At 43.9% G+C, this 22781-nt stretch overlaps 1 protein-coding gene across 8 annotated transcripts in view; it reads left to right on the forward strand.

Moving 5' to 3' along the window:
* The window catches only part of TANC2 (tetratricopeptide repeat, ankyrin repeat and coiled-coil containing 2), a 1999198-nt gene that overhangs the window by 804608 nt on the left and 1171809 nt on the right, over positions 1–22781 (forward strand). The window lies entirely within an intron of this gene.

The raw sequence follows: 22781 nt of genomic DNA on the forward strand, positions 1-22781 counted from the left end.
AAATATGCAATTGTGGAAAGCACAGATCTAATTCTCGCGAAATAGGCAATTGTAGATCTCTAATTATATTTGAAGGAAACACGAACAGAGAGCAGAGGTCCAAGAGGAGATGACATAGCACAGGAACTCGCATACGGAAGCAAGTGATTTGTAAGTGAACTAACGAAAGTGTGCTTGTGATACGGTCATATGGAGAAAAGCAGATAATGTGCACTAGCGAAACCATACTTACCACCCTACCGATTGTGCAATAGGCTACCATTTTTAAGTGATGACTACCGACTTGGCAACACATTCATAATCTGAGCACACTGGCCTAGTAGGTGGCGTGCATTAGGTGAGCTTATCTCATTTGTAAACACAGGCAGGCTTGCAAAGCCTTAGACTCAACTGAGATGTCTAACGAGATTTGCTGCAATGTCACCCTGTAGTCAAAAGTTTTTGATGCCATTTTCCATTGACATCATCAATATCCTAAACAACGGTTTTAGAGTATGAAAAAATCCTACAAATTTGTAGTCATAGATTGTTAACAAGTATGAGAAAGGATGGTGACTGGTCACACGAGACTTCAAATGGAAAGCTGGATCGCAATGACCATAGCAATATAAAGTCCATTTAGGTAGCAGGCATATATATCAGTAGGGTGCCAAAGAAGTGTAGTGAGACACTGGCCGAGTAACGTTGGTTGTACAAGTACTATGCAGTAGTGCTGTCCACATGATAATCGCGACTCCTGGAATGGTTTTCTGACTGTATGTTTCCTGGTTTACATGATCTTCACTACTTTTCTCTAGCAACTGCCCTCTGTGGAGTTTCTTTAAAACGTGTGTGGTACCCTGCTAATGAGGGACACACAACCCACATCCAGTTTTTACTGTTTCTGCAAGATACTTCTGCTTCACCCTATTTTTTCGATGAATGAAAGCAATACCGAGGGCAAAGCTGTTAAGGAAACTTGAAATTACCCAATTTATGGCTTTCCCAATATGCGGCAACCTGAGATTACACGTGTCTAATAAAAATTACACATTGGGCCTAGTCACTACTAATATGCCCATGGGACTGTAGCATTGAAGACAGACTTCGCTCATACACATTCTCCTGATTGTAATGTATTCAAATACCCCAGTAGCTCCTGCTCTTTCTTCTAGTTCGGTACCTGAGCAATTAAAGAGGGAGGAATAGAGGCTGAAGGCTACTACTGAGTGCTTAATGTTCAGGGCAGAGGAAAGAGGGATCGTCACAGAAACAGCAATAGTTTCTATGCCTTACCACAGCTATCCAATTACTACTCCTCCTTTCATAGAGCGTTTATTTTTTTCCAGAGGAGCGCAGGGTATCAGATAAGGCACTGCTGCCTGTGCCACAAATGCATTTGTGTGTTGCGCTGCTTTAGAAGCACAGTTAGGCATGTGGGTGTCTTGCTTCTTCGAAGAAATAGTGTTTTGTGTACTGTCCCGTGCTGACGTATTGGCTTTTATCTCTAGTTACTTTTCAGAACTGCCTGCGTAGCCCATTTTAGACTAAATGTATTTAAAACAGTTTGCTATAATTGATCCTGTTTAGCCTTTGTGTATCAACATTTTCTTACGGTGATACATTTTCACAAACTCTCCAGGAAATAATCGGTTCTGCAATGCTACTTTAATGTGCGTTTGTGTGTGTTATTTTATTTTTTATTTTTTGACTGGACGTGGCAAATACAGTCTTGCTCTGCAAATAATGAGTAAAAAGAGATCATTGTAAACGTGAACTTGGCTGGCGGAGCCGCCCTGGTAGTTTTCTCTGTCTATCCTCTTCAGTCACGCGTTGGCAGACATCCATGGACAAGCATAGTAACCCTAAGCCTCGATTACAGAACAGTGAAATGTGCTTTCATCAACACGCCCTAGTTAAAAACATGAAATATTATTGAATGAAAGAAATACTGAAGAGATCAGCCACACGACGATTTCCATAGTGAAATTGAGATTCTAGTCACTCTGACTTCTCGTAGGTGAAGAATTTATTGCTGCTGACAGGACATTCAGTGCGCATACAGAACCCGCTATGACTTGAACGTGATGTGTAATGATGGGTGCGGGGTCCTGCACAGAGCTTGCAAATACGGTACTGATTTAACTGCAGTGTTGTCTTCAAATCGGAGGACCCGCTGCTTCATTTCTTGAATGCTGGCCGCGCTTCATTACTGAGCGTGAGGCGACAAGGGTCTCTGACAGCCGAGTGCCCGTGCGGCTCGCTTTGTATTGAACATATTTTATACTCCTATGCATCATCTTTAGCTCAAATTAAGCCAATGCTGGGCTGGATATTAATAGACTGTGTGCACCTCCACAGGATGCTGTTGCGTTCTCTATTTGCAGTATAACCTTAGATTACTTCCTGTAACTCGGTATTAGAATAAATCACTCTTGCAGTGCGGATTTGTAAGGGATCGTATGATGTCTGTTTTGAAAGACGGAATGATTTGTGTGGTACGTTCTGCCCTGACTAAAGGATAGTGTGAAAAGCCACGCTGCTCTTGGATCTACCTGAAGTGTTTACAAGAGCAATTCATTTTTCTAAAATAAAAGGCGACACAAGCAGTGGGTGGCTCCAGACAGGCGGATGAGAGGATGTGATTTATCCGGGCTCCTTCGGACCCGTTTAGCAGACGAGTGCAGTTTGTGTTATGTATCAGTGTTGGAAACTGTCATCCATTTCGAATTACACATATGTTCACATCATTAGTGACTTCTTCATGCATGAGGAAAATGCTATTTGTGCTGCAGTGCCCTATTCTTATATTATTCCTTCATGTTGACATACTGGTCTATTGCTGTTTATGGCCTTATATGTAATGAAGAGGATCTTGAAAACAGATCTTCTAGCAGTGGGGAGCCAATGAAAAGCTTTCAAAGCAAGTGAGATGTGATCTCGAAGGTTTATGTGTAGAAGTTGTCAAGATTTTACATTCTGGACTCCATGTAGCAGTCTCATAACTGAAAGTGAGGCTTTATGGTACAGTCCGTTTGCCTAATCCAGTTATAACATAACAAGGACTGTAGTTCCCTGGATCTTTTTCTAGGATCCCAGGGCGACAAGATTATATTGAAAAAGGCAAAGTTGAGGCCCTCCTAATTCTTAACGCTGGTATTTTAGTTTACTACTGAAATGTTCCAGCACTGCCTCGTGTATTAATATTTTGAATTTTCAGAAATCGGTAGCTGTAGCTGATTTAATATTTTGCCATCATCAACGATTAATATTAATGTGAGGAGTGAGTGGTTTTAAAGTATTCTAGGGGCAGGTGTGGTGCCAGAGGAAATGAGCTTCAGATCTGGAACCAGGTGTCTTGTGCTGTTAAAAGAACAGTTGCTCCTAAACTAAGACAACAAACAAACATGAGAAGGTGGTCTGTGCCTGTGAGGACATTTCTCTAGGTCACTTTTAAATATTTAAGTATGGACTGGATATATGTTTTCTGCATCCTTGCACAGAAAGGAGCTTGTTAAGTACAAAACTCTACATTTACATCCATCTACAAACTTTAAAACATGGCGGTAGTATACAAAGCTCATACATAATCAGATCTCCTTCTGTTGTCAGTATTACCTTTCTCTTGGGCCACTTCATGCTTCTCAAGTGGTGAGTACAAACTATTGACAAATCCTAAGCGAATTCTTAATTATGGTTTCTCTCACTATATAGTCTTCCTTACTTATTTAAGAACACACCTGTCTCTCACCAAAATGGGGCAGACTATCCAAATTGAAAGAAAGCAGGTCTCAGACAAGAGACTATTTGGGAGCGTACTCAGACAGTTCTGTTCTACATAGTCCTCTGAGAATGATGGCTGGCAATGCTAGACTCACCCGTAACCAAAGCCAATTTCCCATTTAATGGTGACATCGTTCACTACCGCTCCCATGAAATTAGACAATTACGAATTCCAGACTCTGAACTCATTAAGTCCAGCAGTGTCCATGTTACATAGTATAAGGTGCAAACTCTGTCCATAGAACAAGCCTTGCTATCAACATGGAGAATGCAGTGTGCCCCAGCAACTTGTTTGGGGTCAAATGTCATGGGCTATTTCCCGAATCAGTCTCGATGTTCTGGAACACTAGAGGAATGAAGAGCCCTATATATTTCTTCACCCACTTTGGTATCACCTTATCACACGTTTGCCTGGTTTACATGTTCGAAACCAGTGCACTGTTTGCCGACCCTGAAGACCTCAGAAAAAGGTAGCACTCAATGAAGAATATAGCATGAACCACACCGATAATTGACTGAAAGACCATTCCAAAAATGTTTTGAACCATTCAAATTAAAAACAACAAGTGATTGACGGAATGCTGAACATTGTCAAACATTCACCCCCAGTACAGTGATCTGGGCCTAAATCCATCGTTTTTTTGCTGCCCATGCCATTCCAGTTTAGACCCAGCCATATGCAAATCTGTCTTGACCCTGTTCCCCATGGGAACAGTCCAGCCCGAACTGCTAGACCAGGTCTTCCCTGGACTGGAAACAAGCATCCTGGGACCGGTTTCAGGGTTTCACCCCTCATCAGCCAGGCTAGCTTGAATCCAGTGGCATGGGAAGCACGGGACCCACGTCTGGGCACACCCTTCCCACTTAGGGCGACAAAGCAAAAACAACAAGTGATGGACGGAATGCTGAACATTGTCAAACATTCACCCCCAGTACAGTGATCTGGGCCTAAATCCATCGTTTATTTGCTGCCCATGCCATTCCATTCAAATTAGGCATTAAATATTGCTTAGCCTATAGACATACATCTGCACTTTGAAAACCGAGCAGGCTTCGAAATGTAGGATGAAGTGGCAAACAATCACAATGCTGGCTATCACTCTTAGCCACTAAAGCACCTTTGCCTACATACCATAATTGTTCAATAGCTTGATCCAGGATGCATATCTTACTGAGCCTCAAGCTCGATCAAAGGAGAACAAATTATAAATCCACCTCAAGCATCAGGGCTCATTCTTTGACATAAAACCAAAGAAGAAATTATAAAATCTGCTAGTGGGGAGCAGGGATATAGACGTGCAACGCTGGAAGAGTTCAGCCGCTTCGTTTCCCCATGTATTTCAGAACTAACCAGTAAAGGCAGTTGGTTTATTGGGATGGTGTGGCCATTTCTCAAAGACAGTCTTGTTTACTCATTAGTAGCGCAGAACTGAGATGGAATACTACTTCAGGTAAAGTGTGATTAGAGTTAGCAGTACCAGCAACATCCTCGGATCAAGAGGCGACTCAGTATCAGATATAGCACATAGCAGACGTGGGAGAAAACGCCCGCACTATTTCCCTGCCCCTCATTTTACTACAATCTGACTTGCAGTAAAGCCTCTAGTGCACCAGTGGTCAATTTGAAACACCATAACATTAATGACAAACACTTGGGTTACGTTGCATAAGCCATTTACTTTGTTTATCTCTTATTGAATAATAAAGCTAGTCTGACCCAAACTAGTTTCGTGACCCTTGATCCCAAGCTCACATGAAAGAACAGACTAATTCTTTCTCTCTAGGGCCCCCAGATCCCTGTTGACCTTGTAAGCTTTCTGGTAAAAGTGGGCTATCCATTCCTCCCTTATATCCTCTCGCTGGCGTTTTGACGGGCACCTGTGGTTCGAGCAAAGGTAAGCAGGCCTTCTGCAGGTTTCGCAGACAAAAATACAGACAGATTGCACACCTGCGGCTGAGAAACGAAATACAATGAACGTATAAACCAAAAAGGAAACGCATGCTCTGAGAAGCCAGTTAGTGTTTTCTCAACAAGTAGGCTTTGCGTTATAATACTAGTCGTATCTAGCGGTGAAAAAAGGAAGGGAAACACACTAAAAAGCTAATTGTCTATGATCATGGCATGTAAAAACTATATAACATTCTAAATTCCCATGAAAAGGAATTCAGTCATTGTCTTTAGAAACACACTTGTACTCGGGGTTGAAGAAAGAACAAAGTGTCAGAAATTACACATCTCCTGAACCACTAGCGCACGACGTCCGGTTAAATGTCCAGGTTCCTATCTACAGACTGGAAAATACAAACAGATTTTTCCCTATCCTGAACTCCGGATGCCTGATATGAACTCTAACTGTGCATTCAACTATTACTGATCCCTCTTAATGTCCAGGTCGCTGACACGTGATAACTTAATCATAACCAGCATTCCCCCAAAATCACGATGGGTTTTCACTTTTTGTTTGACATGGTATAGTAAGCGAGTGTCTGTAGTCTTCGTTAGAATATTTATCTGTAAACCAGAAAAAAATGAACCACCAATATGTCAGCTTTTCTTAACTTTAGTTTTCTTGCTCTTTGGGTGCAGAATCTTTGTCATCTTTGGTGACAAATAACTGTGCTTCCCCTTTGATCAGTGAGAAAATACCCATAAATTCCTATATCCCGATCTGATAGGTAGTCTCGACTGATGCAGGCACACTCAGTTCACGGATGCAATGTGGCTATCAGGATCGGAATGTACATGTAAATTGTGTGACAAGCATCATGTTTGAATTTGATAGGATGTCTCAAAAACTAAATAAAGCACTATCTAGTCTCTCTATCGTGTGTAAATTAGCTCCTAGGTGTCAGACTCGACAAAGCCATCTTGGCCTTGCATCTTTAATTTTCAGTATAGGTGGCAGCATGGCACCGTATATTTATCAAACAATTTTCATGCACATTGTCGCTGTGTGCTGATGCCAATGCAGCTTAACACATTTTAAGACCTTTGTGGCAGGACAAATTGGGTCATCGGAAACAGCACGCTTTATCCTAATTCTAATGGGTCCACCAGCAGCAGTTCCCAGCTCCATCTTCATTGTAAACATGAGATCTGGAGATCTCTTAACCCCTTAGCTGCTGGGCCTTTCCCCCCCCAGTGCTGAGCCCTTTTTTGGCTATTTGGGGTAGTTCGCGCTTAGGGCTTCATAACTTTTTGTCCACATAAGCTAACCACGCCAAATTTGCGTCCTTTTTTTCCAACATCCTAGGGATTCTAATGGTACCCAGAGTTGGTGGTTTCCCCTGGAGGAGACCAAGAAAATAGCCAAAATACAGTGAAAATTTAGTTTTTTCCCAAAAAATGGGAAAAAAGGGCTGCCGAAGAAGGCTTGTGGTTTTTTCCCTGAAAATGCCATCAACAAAGGGTTTCTGGTGCTGAAATCACTATCTTCCCACCTTTCAGGAACGGGCAGACTTGAATCAGAAAACCAAATTTGTCAACACAAATTTGGCATTTTACTGGGACATACCCCATTTCTACTATATTTGGTGCTTTCAGCCTCCTTCCAGTTAGTGACAGGAATGGGTGTGAAACCAATGCTGGATCCCGGAATGCTAAACATTTCTGACAACTAGACAAAATTCTGAATTCAGCAAGGGGTCATTTGTGTAGATCCTACAAGGTTTTCCTACAGAAAATAACAGCTGAAATAAAAAAATATTGAAATTGAGCTGAAAACAACAGCCATTTTTCTTTATGTTTTACTCTGTAACTTTTTCCTGCGATGTCAGATTTCTGAAAGCAATATACCGTTTTGTCTGCTGGACTCTTCTGGTTGCGGGGATATAAAGGGCTTGTAGGTTCATCAAGAACCCTAGGTACCCAGAGCCAATAAATGAGCTGCACCCTGCAGTTGGTTTTCATTCTATACTGGGTATACAGCAATTCATTTGCTGAAATATGAGAGTGAAAAAGAGGTATCAAGAAAACCTTTGCATTTCCAAAATGGGATCAAGATAAGGTTTTGAGGAGCAGTGGTTATTTGCACATCGCTGAATTCCGAGGTGCCCATACTAGCATGTGAATTGCAGGGCATTTCTCAAATAGACGTCTTTTTTACACACACTCTTATATTTGGAAGGAAAAAATGTAGAGAAAGATAAGGGGCAATAACACTTGTTTTGCTATTCTGTGTTCCCCCAAGTCTCCCGAAAAAAATGATACCTCACTTGTGTGGGTAGGCCTAGTGCCCGCGACAGGAAATGCCCCAAAACACAACATGGACACATCCTATTTTTTTTATAGAAAACACAGCTGTTTTTTCCAAAGTGCCTACCTGTAGATTTTGGCCTCTAGCTCAGCCGGCACATAGGGAAACCTACCAAACCTGTGCATTTCTGAAAACTAGAGACCTAGGGGAATCCAAGGAGGGGTGACTTGCGGGGCTCGGACCAGGTTCTGTTACCCAGAATCCTTTGCAAACCTCAAAAAGTGGCTAAAAAAACAAGTTTTCCTCACATTTCGGTGACAGAAAGTTCTGGAATCTGAGAGGAGCCACAAATTTCCTTCCACCTGGCGTTCCCCCAAGTCTCCCGATAAAAATGATACCTCACTTGTGTGGGTAGGCCTAGCGCCCGCGACAGGAAACGCCCCAAAGCGCAACGTGGACACATCCAAATTTTTGGAAGAAAACAGAGGTGTTTTTTGAGAAGTGCCTACCTGTAGATTTTGGCCTCTAGCTCAGCCGGCACCTAGGGAAACCTACCAAACCTGTGCATTTCTGAAAACTAGAGACCTAGGGCAATCCAAGGAGGGGTGACTCGCGGGGCTCGGACCAGGTTCTGTTACCCAGAATCCTTTGCAAACCTCAAAAAGTGGCTAAAAAAACAAGTTTTCCTCACATTTCGGTGACAGAAAGTTCTGGAATCTGAGAGGAGCCACAAATTTCCTTCCACCCGGCGTTCCCCCAAGTCTCCCGATAAAAATGATACCTCACTTGTGTGGGTAGGCCTAGCGCCCGCGACAGGAAACGCCCCAAAGCGCAACGTGGACACATCCAAATTTTTGGAAGAAAACAGAGGTTTTTTTTGAGAAGTGCCTACCTGTAGATTTTGGCCTCTAGCTCAGCCGGCACATAGGGAAACCTACCAAACCTGTGCATTTCTGAAAACTATAGAGACCTAGGGGAATCCAAGGAGGGGTGACTTGCGGGGCTCAGACCAGGTTCTGTTACCCAGAATCCTTTGCAAACCTCAAAAAGTGGCTAAAAAAAACAAGTTTTCCTCACATTTCGGTGACAGAAAGTTCTGGAATCTGAGAGGAGCCACAAATTTCCTTCCACCCGGCGTTCCCCTAAGTCTCCCGATAAAAATGATACCTCACTTGTGTGGGTAGGCCTAGCGCCCGCGACAGGAAATGCCCCAAAACAGAACGTGGACACATCACATTTTTTCATAGAAAACAGTGCCTACCTGTGGATTTTGGCCTCTAGCTCAGCCGGCACCTGGGGAAACCTAGCAAACCAGCACATTTTTGAAAACTAGAAACCCAGGGGAATCCAAGATGAGGTGACTTGTGGGGCTCGGACCAGGTTCTGTTACCCAGAATCCTTTGCAAACCTCAAAATGTGGCTAAAATACCACATTTTCCTCACATTTCGGTGACAGAAAGTTCTGGAATCTGAGAGGAGCCACAAATTTCCTTCCACCCAGCGTTCCCCCAAGTCTCCCGAAAAATATGATACCTCACTTGTGTGGTTAGGCCTGGTGCCTGCGACAGGAATAGATCACACAACAGTCAATGTTGGTCCTTACGTGAGGCAGCTGTTGACCCTGGGGTGATCCATTCCTGACACAGGCACTAGGTGTAGGCACTCAAGTGGGGTAGTGTTTTTATCAGGACAGGTGAGGAGTCACTGGGTGGTAGGAATGTTGTGGATCCCAGCATATTCCTGTAGTTTGTGTGACAGAAATGCAAGAAAAATAGAGGTTTTTTTCAACATTTCAGCTTTGCAGGGTATTCTGGATAAGAAAACTTTGGGGAATCCACACAAGTCACACCTCTGTGGACTCCCCCGAATGTCTAGTTTCCAGAAATGTTTGGGTTTAGTGTGTTTCTCTATATGGCCGCCGAATCCAGGACCAAAAACACAGGTGCCTGCCTTACAAAACCAGTTTGTTTTGCCATAGACAATTTTGATGTCTCCACAATATGATTTGGGTGGTGGAATTTGGGGCTGAACTAAATTGGTGAGCTCCCAAGAGAGCACTCTCTCTCTGCTTGCCGCCGCATTCACCTGCTCTCTGGGTTGCACGAACAGCTTGCGAAGGGACAGCAGGACTGTCCTCATCACCTCCCTCATAATGTACTGGAAGAGGATTTTTCGAATGGGACTCCTCTGACTGAAAAATCACTCCCAGAGTCTGCGCCATTGTCCTATCCCTCAGATGCTGTCTCAGTATCTGATGTCTCAGTCTCTGATCCTATGTCAGAGCGGTCCTCTATAACCCGAGTGCAGGCAGCAGTCATCCATCAAGATGCCATCTCTGCTATTGGCTAAACTGTTGCTCTAAAACACTAGCCTACGTAGACAGTCACAAAATCGATGGTGTGTGTGAGATACGTGCAACAGTAGAGGCCACCTTACCTGCGCTTCTTCCCTCAATCAGCACGTACTTTCAAGACACTCAAAAAACACCTTGTCACATACCATTCGTCACAGTCTTTAGCACCTCCTGGGCCCAGTCCAACAATCATTATTGGTGCTCCCACTCCCTCCTCCTCGGATTCCCTCATTACCACCCAGCAAAAGTGCCCTTCATCTCTCCATAGACTTTACTAATGTACTCAGCTATTTACATAAAATACAGATGTGCTCTTTGCAGTAGGCATATAAACCTTCTGCGCTTCTTTATGGCACTAAAACTGCCACTAGACAAGTCGGACCCTTTTCCCCCCCAGGGAAACCACACACATATTGACAAAAGTGATGTATATATGACAGCCAACCACCTGAAACTCAACTCAAGCAAAACCAAAATAATCCTCTTTGGCCCTCACCAAAAAAACCTGGGACCCCCCCATGGTGGCCCACCACGCTAGGCCCTGCACCCACCCCCGCCAACTACGCACGCAACCTCAGCATCATCCTAGACTCCTCCCTCTCTATGACCCAACAAAGCAACGCTCTTACCTCCTCATGCTTCAACAAACTCCGTATACTGAAAAACATTCAAATGGATCCCCACAGAGACCAGAAAAACTGTCACTCACGCACTCATCAGCAGCAGGCTTGATTACAGAAACGCCCTCTACGCCGGCACCACTCTAAAACTCAAGTGCAAACTACACGCATCCAGAACTCAGCAGCACGACTCATCCTCGACCTCCACCGACACGAACACATCTCTCCACACCTCAAATCCCTCCACAGCTCCCCATTGACAAAAGGATCACCTTCAAGATCCTCATCCTCACACACAAATCACTCCACAACACAGGCCCTGCCTACCTCAACGAGAGTCACCTTCCACACCCCCACACGAAACGTCCGTTCAGCTGACCTCTCTCTCGCCTCTGTCCCCCGCATCAAACACACCACCACCGGGGGCAGATCCTTCTCCTACATTGCACCCAAAACATGGAACGCACTCACAACCAAAATGGCCCCCAGGGAAACCCTACAACATCTAAAAAAAAAATTGCCCCCACAGGGGGTCACCCTGCCCCCTGTCATTTCATTTGAAATCCCCTGGGGGGGGGGGGGGGGCGCAATCGTGCCCCCCCCCCCCCAGGGGGCACCTAACTTTTTTTTTTTTAAAGAAAATTATGCCGGGGGGGGGGGGGGTGGCCCGTTTTCCGGGGGGGGGGCCGCCCCCCAAAAGTGAAATCCCTGGTGTCTAGTGGGGTTTCCGGGCCCCCGATCGCAGCTGTGCTGCGATCGGGGGCCAGGAAACCGTTTCAGAAGGCCTCGTAAGAAAGGGGAGACTCTCCCCTTTCTTACGAGGCCTTCTGAAACTGTTTTCAAAATGTTTCCTGACCCCCCCCGATCGCAGCTGTGCTGCGATCGGGGGAGCCAGGAAACCTGAAAGTGTTTCCTGGCCCCGATCGCAGCACAGCTGCGATCGGGGGCCAGGAAACACTTTCAGGAAGGCCTCGTAAGAAAGGGGAGACTCTCCCCTTTCTTACGAGGCCTTCCCGAACGTGTAAAAGGCCGTTTTCCCCATGAAAGCAGGAAGCGGCCGCAAGGCTGCTTCCTGCTTTCATGGGGAAAACACCTTTGCAACGTCAGCGCGCCGACGTCACAAAGGGGTGGGTGGGGGGCGGGGGGAGACACGGTAGCTTCCGTGTCTCCCGGGGGAAGGGGTAAAAAAAAATAAAAAAAATCCTCGGGTGCAACGCACCCGAGGATTTATTAATGCCCTTCCTGGTGTCGGCCACTGGTCGTGACCCGCACCAGGGAGGGTGTGTGGGCGTCGGCCAGTGGCCGACGCCCGCACTTAAGAGGTTAACTTTCACCCAGAGGTTTTGGATGCAGAATTTCTGGGTGAAAGGCCAATGCAAAATTAAGAATTACTGGGGGAATCGGACCTGAAATTACAGATACCCACAGCAATTGATTATTTCTTAGTGGACCCTCGGGGTCCAAATCTTAATAGCCTGGATTTTCCTTTCCTCATTACAAGTGTTATTGGCGGTTAGGAGGCATCATGCCCTACTCAAGGCTTCACGTCTTGTGAGTTATGACCCCGTCCCACATTCTAGGGCCTTAAGAGGGCTGGGTCCTACCTGTGCTGAACACCAGCAGGTTTAGAAGCATTTGCAATGCAATGGGTCTCGTGTTTGCTCGAATTAGAGCTGTTAACGTTGTACATTTCTGACAGGACTTTTCTTGGCACTTGAAAATAAAATGTGAAACAGTTGACATAATGAGACAATTTAAAGCGCTGTGGCCGCCATGAGCGCGAATGAGAGACACAACAGGAAAAAGGAGTTTGCTCGCAGTCAAAGGTATCAGCCGTTGTGAAATTGTCTATGTAACAGGGTCGCTGTCCAAGGCGGTAACTAAACCACCCCAAGGAGGGTTAAACGTAAAGCATTTACCAATGATAACAACGGATTTTTGAAAGGCATGCCCACGAACGAGTGATAGTGATGAACGTTTAGTGGGCGTGGTTAAAAGCCCACAGATAGACTACAACAGGTCGGAGCACTTGCGCGCTCAACCTAAAAATGGGAGATTGAAACAGGTCCCTATTGAGCTGTCTTAATGCCCTAGCTTTGCAATATCAACGGGATGGAACTTGCCTCATGTTACGTGATTTAAGACTGAGAGTTGTATCTCCATCACAAAATGGGTAAATAAAATGTAACTAGAAGGAGGAAGACCCAGGATGTTGTTTTTATAGGCATCCTGGGCCTGCCATGCCTTCTTTCTGTGCTCGATTTGAGCAGTGTGCATAGAATAATTTTGGAGCCTGCTGCAGCTGCACAGCAACATCACACCAGCAGCCAAGGCGGGCAGGTAAGCTTGGAGTGTGTCATGTGCCCCACAGCACAATAGAGGCTTACCTATTACGATTTAAAGCACTACAGCTGGATCAGCTTGCCCTCCTCTCCACCTTCCGCCGGGAACCTGAATGCATGTGTTTGCGTCCTCCGAGGACGGCGCATGCTCGGTGACTGCTTGGCCAGGATCGGAATGTACATGTAAATTGTGTGACAAGCATCATGTTTGAATTTGATAGGCTGTCCCAAAAACGAATAAAGCCCTTTAGTGCATCAGAATTATATTACTGCATTAGGTGATATTTATTAAAAATGAGACTTTTTAAAGATACACTAACAAATATTCCTGCCCTGCTCTGGTAAAAATGCTGTTAGTGAACAAAGAGGCATGCGGTTGCACCCAATTTTTGGCATCAGTTATTACACATGGAGCAGCAGCATAGGCTTTTAAAACAAACACAAAAAAGTTTTTTGTACAGCACACATTCTGATTTAGGCCACACACCCTAACTGTGCAAGCCACGCCCCTTTACTATGATTGCCACACCTCTTTTTGAGACCCCTCTGATTTTTTATCCCACTTAAAACTCTGCCACATTCAACAATGTGAATAGCATACTACACTCTGTGTAGTTGAGAAATTAGAGGATTCGATCCAATGTTGATTGATAAAATGAAACAAGCATTCACAGTACATTGGGTCTCGCATTTTGAGTTAGAGCTATTGTCGTCGTAAGTGCATAACTGGACTTTTCTTGCCACATAAATTGGTCAACCCTGACACATAATTTGGTCCTCTCTGCCACATTAGTCCAATGGCCTACATATAACTAAAGCACCTCCATTTAACTTCTTCCTCTATCAGCAACAAAAAATTAAAACATTGCCATTATTTATTGTATTTTTTATATATGATTATTTTGGGGTCCCCCCAACCTACTGTAATATTAAAAACAAGGCTCTTAAAAACACGAGCTACTCCCAGTTGTAAAACAAATGTTCTAGCCATGAGAGCTTAAAGAGACACTGAATGGTGGGAGAGGTTACTATTTTGGGGTACCACCAACCTGGTGTGTGGACCCAGAGATGACATGGGCAGAAAGATCACATCATGCTGAACGGTTTGGTGGGGGTCCCATTGCTGTAGGGCCACCACGGGCTCAGTTATGGGTCAAAATGTTTTGAAAAAGAAATGCCCCACAAAGCAATATTGGATGAGTTTGGATGAGTTTCCTGAGTGCAGTGAATATTCTAGCATCGGCTCTACCGCTGTGCCAGCAGAGCCACGTTGAGTATTTCTGTGTTTTTATCTGTTTCAAATGTGCTTTAAATGTGCCAGTTTGTATATTTTTTAAACGTGTATGTAAGTGATACTCATGTAAAGCGCTCTCCAGATCGAGTTTGCCCTATATAACACTTCACATAAGTAAGTGGAACTCATGTAAAGCACGTCTCCGATTGAGTTTGTGCTACATGAAATTAAAAGAACAATTAAATAAAAAAAAGAAAGGCTTCACTCCCCCATCTCACCCCCCACCCAGCTTGGAGCCTTTGGGTGCAGACACCAAAAGGAAACAGCGGCATGCCCAAAAAGAAGGAAGAGACAACACACGGCCACAAAGCGGAGAGGCAAAAGAAAAAAGTAATGCGCCACACTAAGGTATATGGCCGATTGTGCAATAATCTATGTAACAGGGTTAATCTCCAAGGCAGTAACAAAGCAGGCTCGAGGCGGGACAAACGTAAAGCATTTACCTACGAAATCAAGGGAATTTTGAAAGACAGGCCAAGGAACGAATGAAAAAGATGGTTGTGGTGAAAGCCCACAGAAGTAGATTGCAGTATTTTGAGAAACAGCACTTGTGTGCTGCCACGGCTCGACCTAAGAAATCAGAGCGACTGGTAAACATTTTGTGTCAGTTGTATTGCTGTAGAAAGAATTGATTTCTCTGTGCATATTTTAATGTTTATACAACATAGAGTGGACAGTGTAAACCAGTAGGTTGGTAGATTTTTAAAATGTGCATGTCTGTCTGGCCGTCGTTAGACAGCCAGCCAGAAATACATGCACACTTTAAACTATGCACAGCTTTCTTCTGCCACTCAACAGCAGTGGCCCCGCCTTATCCTGACACTCGGTTGAGGATGGAAAATGAAATGGTAAATTAACTTTATTACCATTTTATTTTTCTTCCCGGTGGGCGGGGGTGAGGCATTTTAAGCAGAGGAGCGACACTCCTCCGTCTTAATGAAGGAAACTCTCCTGTTTTTTAATGCATTTTGCATACACCCAAGCATGTTTGTCTGATGCATGTGGATCGGTAATCAGTACTTCATGGACACAGTTGTGTGTGAGTAGGAAGGTAAATGTATATGATGTACATTTCAGCTAAACAATTGGGTTCCCCTGTATGAACCACGTTACAATAATTGTTTGATCACATTCCTTAGAGCTCACTGGATAGTGGTTTGACATAGTTTATTTAAACACAACTTTTTAAATACTTTTAAGCTAGAGACTAAAGGAGTGTACTGCTTAATTTAATGTGCCTATTCACGTATCGGATAATAAATAAACTTATTTTTTCATGTTTCTAGACCCCACCCAATAAACGTACATTTTTTTTAATATATATATTTCGCTATGCCATGTGCCACACAACGTCTTGCAACATTTTCTAGTTTGTTATAACAATGACTGTTTCGTTGTGTATGGTTCATAATATTTTGAATGTCATGATATATAAGTTGCTTATTGATGGCAGCATTTTCTCTCTGACATAGGGTACTTGATACAGTTATTCAATATGTAGTCCATACAAACAGTATTTTGCAATCTTCATACACTTAAGTAGAATTAACACCTTCAGAGTGTGTGACTTAACAGCTACCTAAAATGACTTTACAGCTGCCCCAATGGAGTTAAATGGGAGCAGGCATTTGAAAGTGCCCAGACATTTACATAGACCAATATGTTATCGAATATAGACAATTTTTGTATCTACATTTTATGTTCAGAATAACACCACGGCTCAGTACAACTCAAACATCTTTCTGAATGCTTAAATCCTCTGTCCTCGCTGTCATGAAGATGAACGCAATCTGGTGTTCTTTAAAACCCTTCCGCAGTCCCCATAAAACAGAAAGGTATTGATTTGCTTTCCAGGCTTCTTTTGCGTCTTATATATTACATAATGTCTCTGAAGATAACTTTTTCCATATCCAATTCAGGCACTAAATCCGATGCATTAGGCAGGCAGATTATATTTCTAAATGTGCATAAGCTTTACTTTCGTCTTTAAATGTATCCACCATATATTGCTTTCTTACTTTTGTATGTTAATGATGAGAACTCCCCCATATCTAGTCCTGAGGCACATTTTACTTCTGCAGTCACACATCCCTGCTCTCTCTCACCTCTGCACTATTATTCTCCTCTTCTGCCCTCTCTGGGACACATCACTATTTAACATACAGTATCCTGGACACGCCATAGCCCGGATAATAGAACAAAATACCATCTGCTGCCTATGGAAAGCACCACTGACTGACCCTGTCATTGTCCTCACGGTCTATTAATATTTGTGATGGGAGTCGGAGATATGTTCAGACTCGCAATTAGAAGTTACTTTTGTAGACATGACCAACAATGCCTCTACCTTTTCAGCTGAAACGTTAGACAGATTACATGATTCTTAACAATTTTTACTCTAAGACGTGGACACCAATGAAACAAAAGCTTACACTTGGAAATACCAACCAAGCCGTTTTTAAAAATTTGACTTCGAATCGGCATTTGTGTTGCTTTGTGTAACAAAGGGTCATCTGTAAATATAGCTTATAAACTAATACCATTGCTGTTCTAAATGACAAATAGTTGGGTTGCCATAGAATTATGAGTTGGTCTATTAGGTAAGCCCAATGAGGTTGAGTATTGTGCTAAAAGTGGTCTGGTGATGTGCTGCTCTCCGTACTGCTGCAAAGGGGCACCAATTGTAATATGCTTTAACTGAAGAATTTTTCTGTTTAATTAGAAAAAATATTGAGTGCTGTCATCCCGTAGGTAGCACATCACTGTCCAAACAATTGAAACTATATTAAAAGTTCAGAATGTTTAGTATTTTAAGACTTTTGTTTCTGCACTCTACTGTCCCAATTGATGTCTGGGGTTTTGGAGCCAAAAATAGAGGCTTCCCAGGCACAAGCACATTGAGGGGCTCATTAGGACTTTGGCGGGCGGCGGAGGTCATCCCCCCACAAAGTCCTGCGTCATGATGACCACCTATGAGGCCGTCCCTCCACAGGCTCTATTACGAGTTTCCCGCCGGCCCAGCGGGAAACTCACCACAACATTGCCGCCGGCTTGTAATTGATCCAGTGGCAATGTTGTGGTGCATTGTGTGCAATAGCCCAGTCGCGCTTTTCACTGCCTGTAATTTGGGCAGTGAAAAGCGCAATGGGGCTGTAAATGGGGGTCCCAGTACTGCCCATGCTAAGTGCAGAGGCCCATATGTGGCCCTGATGCCTTCATTCCGCCAGCCTTTACATGGCGGTCTGACTGCCATGGAGAGGCTGAGAGAAAGGGGACTCGCAATGCGGATTACGACTGCTGAGATTGCTTGGCTGTCGACTGGCGGCAACGTGGCGGTGCCGGCAATGTGACCGTGGCAGGTCTGCCACGGTCGTAATGTGGCAGTCGCACTACCCACCACTGCCAGTGTGGCGGTCTTAAAAGGAGGGCCTGAGTGTCCCATAGCAGCGGTTCTCAAGCTTTTTATTTCTGTTTACCCCCATTAAATCATTACTTGAATCTGGAGACCTGCTAAGCCATTATTGAAAGTCGTTCCTCCCAGGCCTAAGAAATTTCTGTGATTTGAAACTTAAAACGATACACACAAATACAGAAACAAGTATACACCAAACAAATGTTCAAATATTGAAATGCCTTGTTTAATTCACAATCACATAAGGAACCGTTTTCAAATTTTCAGTGTTCATCCTTTATTTGTATATACTTTATTCATTTCAATTAATTGTAATCTTTCACTGCTCCAGTGGGTGGCGCAGTGGTTGTCCGACCTCCAGTTGTCGGTCACAGCGGCAATAACACCACCTCAGAATCTATCTAAAATGCTACATCTGTTTCACCCCCTTACGTGGTCGAAGGTACCGGAAGTGCTCCTGGTGGGTGTGGCTCACCACTGCTATCATAGATACTTGCGTCTCACGCACGCGATCACTCCCTATGTGCCGGCTTTGGTGCTGCAGGGCATGCCACGTGGTCCGCGGCCTACGAGCAGTGCCGAGCTGGAGTCCTGGCATGCGGCTGAGCTGCATACACTAGGAGATCTATACAGCAAGGTTGCAGAGACAGGTCTGCCAACAGGCCAGTTTTTGTTGTATAATTCCTTAATAGCGACACTATCATTGCACTGGGGAGACATAGCTGCTGAGCCGCCAGTGCACCTCCTGGTACAGTATATGCAGGTTTATAGGGCAGGCTAGACACTTAATACAATGGTTTACCGATGCACTTCAAACACGCACAGTTGCACGCCTGTGCCGCACTGCGGGCCAGCTGGGAAGGTGACTTGGCCAGGCCCTGTCCTGATAAAGAGTGGGCCGCAGCATTGACAAGTCACACTAACATTCTGCGTAGCTCTATATTTCACCTTCCCAAGAGCTAAAAAGCATAAAGCCTGAACGAGATTCCTAGACCTTGGCCTCGTGGCAGCCAAATGCCTCATTACCAGGAGATGGAAATCCACGGAATCTCTGTCAATAGCAGCATGGGAGAAGTCCTTTATTGTATGGGCAGAAGCAGAGGGAGTGGCGCTGCTGAGGGAGGGCAATTTGTGCCGGTGTAAATATCCCCTGACCGATGGCTGGGATGTGATGCTGGTTAGGCTGTGTGAGTTGAGGCATGGGGAAGGTACAGGAGCTGTGGAGGTCAACGACATACCGTTGGTGACTGGATAAGCTGCTCACATGCAGGGAATAGCTGCTGCCCCTCTGGTGACATGCTTGCATCTCCCTCAGGAAAGAGAGGGGCCTCAATGGATCGAATGGGAGAGAACCCTTGCAGCTGCGCACTATGGGACTTAGGTGAGTGGAGTGGATTGAGCTGTGGAGTTGTAGGGCGGCGGGTCAGGGGCACTTGAGATGGATTCCTATTTTGTTTATTGTTTCAATTGTTATATTGTTCTGCATGCTGTTAATGCTGAATCTTCACTTTTATATGATGGTGTGTGAGAACACTGGCCTTCAAGAGGATATCCCAGGACAGCTTGAACCTCGGCAAGATGAACGCCCCTGACCCGGATGTGTGCAATACATCCTAGGCCTGGCACACTCCCTCATTGCACTGGACATGACTTATAGATGCCAATTGGGGATATGTAACTTGTCAGTTAACGCGCTCAACATATATAAGCTATACTGGGAGCATTGTTTCCAACCTCTCATACTGAAATGAATGTCTGTAAAATGGGCCTGTTTCACATGTCTGAAACCCAATTACAAAAATAATATTAAAAAGATTCATGCAAACAAATTAATGAATTTTCATTTTATTAAATTCTGTAAAGCAGTTGTGTGCCCAGTTAGTAGGCCTTGCGAACTTCCCAAGGAGTCACAGACTCCAGGGTGAAAACCACTGTTCTATTGTAAAACCTAAATTGAGTCCAGAAATGTAGTGGCTACAAATGGGGTTGGAGAATAAAGGTAATAATGTCAAAGTTGCACGAAGCAGTAGTGAAGTAAGGAAGCCTTTACAGTGAAGCACTGCATTGCTTCATTGAGGGGATGCAAGAAGACACAAACAAGTTTATCTGTGCAGTGTATTGCATGCAAAACCCGTTATTGAACATTGATACAACAGTAAGATAAGAATTGTTTTTCATTGAAAGGTGCAGGGGTGAAAATGTTTATCATTTTGATATTTAACAAAAGTCCAGCAAAACATCCAAGAAACGTATGAGTGCTACTCGTAGGTTATAAGTGAAAGTAGGTATTGTGGAATACTGTCCTTTCTTGAAGACTGCTGTGGCAGTATCATCTTTCAGGTGTAACTCCAAGGTACTTAGCTGTAGTTTACCATGTTGTCACTCCTAGTATTTCACATCTACCTGCATCTCTTATTAAAACTTGCTGGGGAGCAATTTTATGTGAAGGGAGGTGAGAACCAGCTGATCTTTGGGTTGGCACATCCTTATGAGCAAGCTATACAACGTCCTCCTTTCTTGTGAGGCAGCATATCACTTACATGTTGGTGGATGTCAAAAGTAAGTGGAACTATACAATTGTCACACTAGAGATACTAGTGTGCTAAAGGCAAACAATTAGAATAGATTAGTCTGTTGACGCAGACACCACTGACAAAGTATTTCACCGTGCTGACACCACCTTTACCTAACTCAAGACACAGGTCATCCAAAGCTGCTAGCGGGATAGCTTGATAAGTAGACTTGGATGCATTCTCCAGGATCTTAGATTTCATGCAAGGTACAAATATGTTTATCAGCGTGCCTGTCTAATATTCCTCCCAAATGTAGTTTTAGAGAGATGGGTTAAAATGTGACCATTTTGCTGAACTGGCAAACTTTTTTTGTTTAATTGGATAACAAAGGCTGATTTAACACGGGTTAGAACGTTTCTCCAAAGAGCAGGTGTAAGTAATTGTATTGCGTGCGACTAAGAGGATCAGGAGGTTCCTTAATAATATTAAACCTAGCATTGGGCGTGTGACTAACACAATCCATTTGAGCACAGTTGAGCTTTTTTTGGTGGTGATGAAGATTTATGATATGTAACACCTGGTGCCTAGTTAAGGCACCATTGTCATTTAGCCTGACAGACTTTAGTTTTATCCTTTCATTAATCCCATGCACCGCAGTTGAAGGGAATATTCTTAAAGTGGGTCAAAGACTTAGGTTTCATCATACTACCAATATCCCTGAAAGAGATTATTCACACTTCTGACCCATGCTATATAGAATTTATTAACCATGTTTAGCCGTTGTACTTTTTTTTTTTTTTTACTGAAGACTCTTTTGGTGATGCAAGCATTCATAAAAGTGTCTTAATGGTGGAATGTTCTTTATAAAAGGCAGTCTGTCCTCAGGTCTGGTATTCACTAAGACATTTTGATTTTATTAAAATGATATGCATATATATATATATATATATATATATATATATATATATATATAATATGCTTGCTTAGAAGGATGTTCAGCCATCCCTCTTCATATAGTGGTCTTTTGTTGGGTCATTTCCTGTTTGTTTTATATGATTGTGTTTTACTCCCACAGACCTAATAGACTTCTGAACTCTTTGGTGCATATTAGTCTTCATTATATTCTTCATGTTGTGCCTTGTCAAACCTCAGGAAAGAGCCAGAATGAAGTTCAGCTTACTTGTGAGTGGTTGGAGAGAAGTGGTCCGTCTTGTGCTCACATGCATGGGTTGACTAGTGTTATGTCACATGGCCCTTATTGGAGTAATCTTGATATCACTTAAACAACAGGGACTTTGGATATATCAAATATTGTCATATGGACCACGTAATGCTATTGTTTGATCATAAATGTGACTAGAAATAGATTTCATCAGCTATACTAGACGGTCAGGCTAAAGCTGAATTGCAAGCACCAGAGTGTAACGGTAATGAGAAAGTAAATGAGACTAAGTTGTCAAAGCAGCTACTTCAGTTCCTGAAGTCTGTCAATAGAAAGCTGCTGTACTTCGATTATATTGTGTTTAGTGACTTAAACACTTTAACAGCATTAGCGTAACATGTACAGTTACCTACAACCCCATATGGTTCCTAAGTATTTGTACATCGCAAAAGCGGTATCACCAGGGGAACCATGACAAAGTTTAGTCTCTTTGGGATCAGAGAATTTAGGGCGTGGGGTGCAGAGATGTGCATTAATGTGATGTCTACTCTAGAGAAGCAATAGAGAAACACTTGAGGGGAGGTGCTTTTTGCTCCATATCACATAATGTTTTATTAACAGGGTTTAATTGGAGCTGAGCACCATGACTCAGATGTTTTACAGATATGTCAGATAGGGCTTACTGAAGGTACTTTTTAACCCCTCGGGTGCCTGGTACCAAGTGCTTATATCAGCTGCCATGGTGCTCGTGCGCCAGGGATGTACCACCTCGTCCTGGTCCTCGGGAGAAGCACTAGTGCTCCCCCCGAGGGCCTCGCACCCCCCTCTCCTATGGGCAGGGATGGAAGGGGAATCGCTTCCCCTTACACCCCCCTCCCTCAGTGACGTCTAATTATGTCAGCGCACGATCGCGCGCTGACCTCAACAGAGGCAGCCCCCACGGCGCTGGATCGCAAGAAAAATGCAAAAGCATTTCTCTTCTGATCACAGGCTGGGGGCGGGAGAGGCATCAAGGGAAAGAAAAGGCCTTTTCTTTCCTTTGATGTCTCTGAGCATTTTCTGCAGCCAGATCGTGAAGCGATTGGGCTGCAGAAATGCCCACTAGACACCAGGGATTTTGTGTTTAT

The sequence above is a fragment of the Pleurodeles waltl genome, chromosome 6 (genome assembly GCF_031143425.1).
Source record: "Pleurodeles waltl isolate 20211129_DDA chromosome 6, aPleWal1.hap1.20221129, whole genome shotgun sequence".
NCBI lineage: Eukaryota > Metazoa > Chordata > Amphibia > Caudata > Salamandridae > Pleurodeles > Pleurodeles waltl.